Below are 6,000 nucleotides of genomic sequence, written 5' to 3' on the forward strand. Positions count from 1 at the left end.
TTGTAATATTGCAACGTTGGCCTTAGGTAGGAGCAGAATTTCTGTATTTCTACTCACATTGTCTGAATAAATATATTGAACAACTAAGGGTTCATTTGCAGGATTGATTGCTTACTTAGCCCTATATCAGTATATAGCATGAATAATAATCACACATCACTCATATTTGTTATGAATAATCATTTATCATTTATTAAATAGTAAGTCGCTTTGGATAAAAGCATCAGCTAAATGCAATTTATGAAAGCCTCACTCAGGATCTTTTTACCAAGTGTTTTTATTGCTCTTGGGGCATTAAAAACAAGATTTTAACTTTAGTTTTTTTATATAATATCTGCATTTTCTCTTGTGAAAAACTAAGTCTTAGTTTGGCCATAGTTATTTAATATATAAAGACTATATATTATTACAAGATTAGATATACTTCATTTGATCTAAAATATTGATGTGTTCAAATGCTCTTCTAAACAAAACTGAAAGTCCATGAAAGTTGTCTTCCTGTTTTTGTGAAGGAAGCGCCATCTCCTGGTTAAATCCTGAAATTGAAAATCTGGCAACGCCCTCTTGGAAAATAGTGGGAGGGCTTAACATTCCCAGATACTGGTCTTTGGCAGGTCTTAGGCAGGTAACTGGCAGGTAGTAGGCAGGAAGCAGTAAGCTGGAGTCTGAAATAAGATGCTCCATCTGTAAAAGTTGAAGGTAAATACACTTCTTATTTCATTACAGCCAGTTAGTTAGTAACGCATTACAATTCCTGTTTCATGTACAGTACTTGAGTTTATTTTTCCATATAAACAAATAGAACGTAATCATAGTTTATTTTCAGTATCATTTTTACTCTTAAGTAGATTTGCAAAGAAATGTATGCTCTTCTATTCTGCAACATTGGGACACACATTTTGAACTACTGTTACTTATTTAACTATAATTAATCTTTATGTTAAAGGAGAGGTGTCATGCTTTTCCGGTTATTACCCGTCCCCTTGTGTGTTATGAAGGTTTTTATGCATGTAAACAGTGTGCAGAGTCAAAACCCTCAAAGTACACCCTATAGCGAGTAAAACTCTAACAAACTCCCCAAAACGCCTCGTTGGAGATACGTCATTGTCCATTTGATTCTTCCGGAACGGCATGATGTCAAGCCGTACCCGGAACGAAATGGACCAATCCGTGGAGCCGTTACGTTATGTCCGCGGAGCAGTTACGTTAAGCCCCCGCTGATTGGTCCAAATTGACCAATCCACAGACTTCCTCACACACACATCTGTGTGCAGGGAGCAGGCAGCTCAGCTGATTTCTCCTCTCTGGCTGCAGGCTGATAACAGACAGTTGGGATCGCGGCGAAATTCTCTCTGCAGACCCATTCTCACAGCGTTTATCAACCTTTTTCTTACTCAATATCAAGCCACACTTATTGTTTTTACTTCGGATGTGAGTTTGTGTGTGCTCAGGATTAGTTTGGCTGTGTTTCGCTATGTATCCTAAACAAGGAAACAACACCTCCACGGAGCTCAGCGCAATTCACAACGTCCCGACCAATCAGAGCACACTGTGCTCACAGGGAGGGTGGGGGCTGGAGCTATTGGAGCTACAACGAGCCGTTAAAGGCAGAGAGTGAAATTCAGTGAAGTAGTTTACAGAGATGCTGTATGCGAAACCAATGTGAGTTTGGAAAAATGCACAGTTTAAATCTATTTTAGTATACCTGAACAATGGAATTATGATCAGTGGAAATGGCCATGACACCTCTCCTTTAAAATATTGCAGATGAACATGTAGACAATATCATTAATGTGGAGAGGCTGCCAATCCAATAGTGCTCTAAGTGATGTGAATTGGAGCAGATTTTAGAAAGGTTGTCAGACTGATCGAGACAGTTTAAAACTGTATTATGGTATCTTGTAATTTCCTCAGTTGTATTTATTATCATTTCATGTGTTGTCCAATACTGTCAGCAAAGGTTTACGATATATTCAAGTATAACTGCATAGGCAATATGCTACCTCTAATCTTTATTGAAAGTGCTCAAATGCGTTTGGTGAATTGAGAAGAATAATGCTTCAAAAAGACTAGGGAGGGACCAGCGTTACAGGAAGGGCAACTTTGAACCTTTATTCCGTGAAAACCAATCAGATGCATTTGACAGTTTGACATACATACTAGTGACCATGTGACTTATACTTTAAAACCACTCAAATACCAAAGGGTTCTCTAACAAAATACAATATCAAGATGCTGCTTTTATGGGTAACACTGCTTGTTCTTCACGAAGGCTGTAAGTGCAAGTATCCTGTTAAGAATGTCCATGCACACTAGATACATAATGTAACTAAACTTTGTTTGTGCATGATAAATATTGTACACTAATTGTTATTTAATGTTTCACGGTTTGTATTCTGTCATTTATTTCAGATACGCTGGTTCCAGTGACTACAGTTCCTCTTGGTGAATCTGTGACCTTCACGTGTGCTCTGCCTAATATTGAGTATGGCAGTAGAGAGCTCTACTGGTTCAAGCAAAATGCTGGAGAGACTCTGACATTAATTGTGACACTGGTCGAATTGACAAAACCTTAGTTTGCACCAGAGTTTTCTGACTCAACATTGGAGCTAAAACGCGATAACAATTTAATCCCCCTCACGATTCGGAGGACAAACCCAGAAGATGAAGGATTGTATCACTGCTTAATCAGAGAGCGTTATAGCAATCCTGTATGGAGTGGGACATATTTGTTACTAAAAGGTAAATGTGATCTACTTCATTAGAATGAGTTTTGTAAATGTTTCAGGTCAGATCCAAAGCTGCACTTTGGTAATGTTTAAGTAAAGTAACATTTCAATGATCTGTTCCATTGTAACACCAATTAAAATACAAATTCAGTTAGACATACAATCAAGATTAAATTATTCTATTTGTTTTCAGATATTTGTATTTACTTTGGATGTTGATTTATTTACCAACAGCTATGTTGTATATATTTGAGAAAATGACAGTGTTAACCACTCAACACTAAAAGTGTTGCCAATTCTGCCATGCACTATATCTTTAAATATATGGTTAAAACTTGGTAGTTACGTTCTATGCTCTGCTTTATCTTTATTGAAACTCGAATCGATATTTAAATATCTAATTTCATTTAATCTGTATAGGGAATCTGTACTAATAAAGCAGCTCCACATTTGCTAAATATCAGCAGATTCATGTTAATACTTTTACAAAAGTCAGATAAAATAGGATACATTTTTTAAAACAGTTTTGTATTTTTCTAGGAACCACTCAGAGGACTTCAAACTATTCTGTTCAGTGGCCGACATTATCTGATCCAGCTCCTCCAGGAAACTCGATGACCCTTCAGTGTTCGGTCCTCTCTAAATCTGAGAATAAAAAATGTCCAGGAGACATCAGTGTGTTCTGGTTCAGAGCTGGTTCAGATAAATCTCGTCCTAGCATCATCTACACCAGTAGTTCCCAAACTTTTTGGGCCCAAGGCACACCAAAGGACAAAAAAAAATCTCAAGGCACACCTATTGTGCAAAATAGCCCGTATAACACGTGTTATCACTCATATCATGTAAAATATCTGTAAATGTGCATAATTATTTACTAATGCCAAATAAAATGTGACAATGACAACTATATTACTCATGAAATATTTATTAACGAAATATTTCAATTAATTTGAAACTTTATGAAATTAGGCTTCATCAAAGCAGCAACACACTCATTTAAACCAGACAGGTCACACAATAAAAAAAGGAAACTCAGCAGAAATTCAGCACAGAGAACTGTCAATGCAAGGAAGCTGCACTGTCCATGGTCCTGAACTACAAATTATAAATATAACATTTCAGCAATCAGCATAGAAACATGTGCTATTGTAAATATTTTTGCCGACTTACAAATTAGTGAGATACATGTGCCTGTCGGGGCGCGCAGATTTTTTTAATCCTTGGTGGCACTGAGGAGAGGGCCACTCGCAAGTCCTGTTCAACAGAGAGCCGTGACCTCCTGTTGTTCTTCATGCCGCTCGCCTGCAGTTTCTCTGTCAATTGTTGCTCAATGTCTTCTGACAGGTCGTTGATTCTTCTTTTGATGGTATTATCAGACAACGGCACTTTGGATAGCTCATTTGCGGCATCTGGACCCAGCATGATACCTACAATTTTTTTGCAAGCGGGGAGGATGAGTGTCTCCGCTATTGTGTGAGGTTTCTTCTGCTTTGCAATGAGCTCCGCTAGCATGTAACTAGCCTCCATTGCCTTTTCAGACACTTTCACACAATCCAACAAACGGTCTTGCTGCCTCTGGTTCAGATCCCGCGCTCTTATGAAGTAGGCCAAGTTTCTCTGAACATGGAAGGGATGTTTGGTTTCCAAGTGCCTCTTCAGCTTGCTTGGAACCATGTTCGCATTAGCTAACTTCTCCCGACAGACGACGCACTCGGGTTGAGGATTGTTGCCATCCCCGGTCCAACTGAAGCCATAAGACAGGTAACTGTCATGATACTGTCTGCTGACAGTTTTTTTCCTCTTTTCTTTCGGTTGTGGGTTTTCGGCAATCTCTGCACTGGTGGTTGGTGGTTTGCTCCGCACAAGAAAGCGCTACATTTTCCCTCTTGCGTGTTTCTTTGTTTTAATGTTGTCCTTCAGCCTTCGGTGTGTCACGGTCGTATAATTCCCACCTGCAACTGCGTTACCTGCGAAATATGGGGTTCCGTGAGGATTTTTATTAAAAGAATTGTTTTTAGGTATAGAGTTTGCCTCTGTATTATGAAATGAGTGCATACAAAGTACTGATATAGTAAATTAAAAAATAATTATTTTTGTGTAGTTGTATATTGCAATAATAACGTATGGTTGTCACAAAATCCCACGGCACACCCGGACTTGCCTCACGGCACACCAGTGTGCCGCGGCACACAGTTTGGGAACCACTGATCTACACTGATGGAAGAAGACAAGAGGAATGTGAGAAGTTACCGGACACTCAGAAGAGTTGCTTCTCAAAGAACTTCAACTCCGCTGATGCCGGGACTTACTACTGTGCTGTGGCCACATGTGGAGAGATATTATTTGGAGATGTAACAAAACTGAAAACTGAAGGTAAAAGTATTGCTATATGTTTTAACCTTTTTTCTCACTTTTACTGCTGGGTTAGGTGCTTTTAAGTTTGAAAAATATTTATATTCAAAATTGTTTGATATACAATATATTCCCCAGAAGTTTCCACCTTTATGGTCTCACCTATCATTAAATATAATTATTCAAGATGTTCTGGGCAATATTTTACATTATATTTGGCATCTTCATATCCTACTAATAGGCAGGAAAGGAAATACAATTCTCTAAGGGTTACAGTATTTATGTTTTGCTGTACATCATAAGATAGTCATAAGAAACCCAAGTAAGTGTCATTTTATTAGGAAATCTGCATATTTACGAGTTTATGAAAAGTAAAATAAAATCCAGAATGATTGTAAGGAAATATTTGTGGTATTGTAAAGTAAATTCCTCTCGTGTTTTCTTCAGATTCCCTCTGTAATTTACAGACTTACAACATATATCTGCTGTGTGGGATCTCGGCTATAAGTCTGATTGTTATATCCGTCCTTATTCACGCCATCAAGAAAAGCAAGTGTGAATGTGACCATAATAAGGGTAACCAAATGTACCTTATATAACATGATGATAATATCAGTTATTTTATAAACAAGTGCATGCTTATCTATTTTCGAATTATTTTTCCTTTTGAAGATGTTGTGTCCCTGCAAGACTATGTTGCAAAAATGAATGCAAAGGTAAGATCAACATACACATAAAATGGACAATTCACCTATTTCAGTTTTTCACATATTACATATTGCTATATATTTTCGCAGAGAAATGATGACCAATGGATTTATTCTACTGTGATCTACACCGTGATGAAAACCAGCATTGGTGGAACGAGAGACAAAAAAGCATCAAAGAGAGAGAGGTTCTACGCTGCCGCCAAGGCATT

At 37.8% G+C, this 6,000-nt stretch overlaps 1 pseudogene; it reads left to right on the forward strand.

Moving 5' to 3' along the window:
- The first annotated feature begins 2,232 nt into the window (after nt 1-2,232).
- On the forward strand, nt 2,233-5,680 carry LOC117491091 (annotated as a pseudogene).
- The last annotated feature ends 320 nt before the right edge of the window (nt 5,681-6,000 follow it).

Source organism: Trematomus bernacchii, unplaced genomic scaffold (assembly GCF_902827165.1).
Source record: "Trematomus bernacchii unplaced genomic scaffold, fTreBer1.1, whole genome shotgun sequence".
Taxonomy (NCBI): domain Eukaryota; kingdom Metazoa; phylum Chordata; class Actinopteri; order Perciformes; family Nototheniidae; genus Trematomus; species Trematomus bernacchii.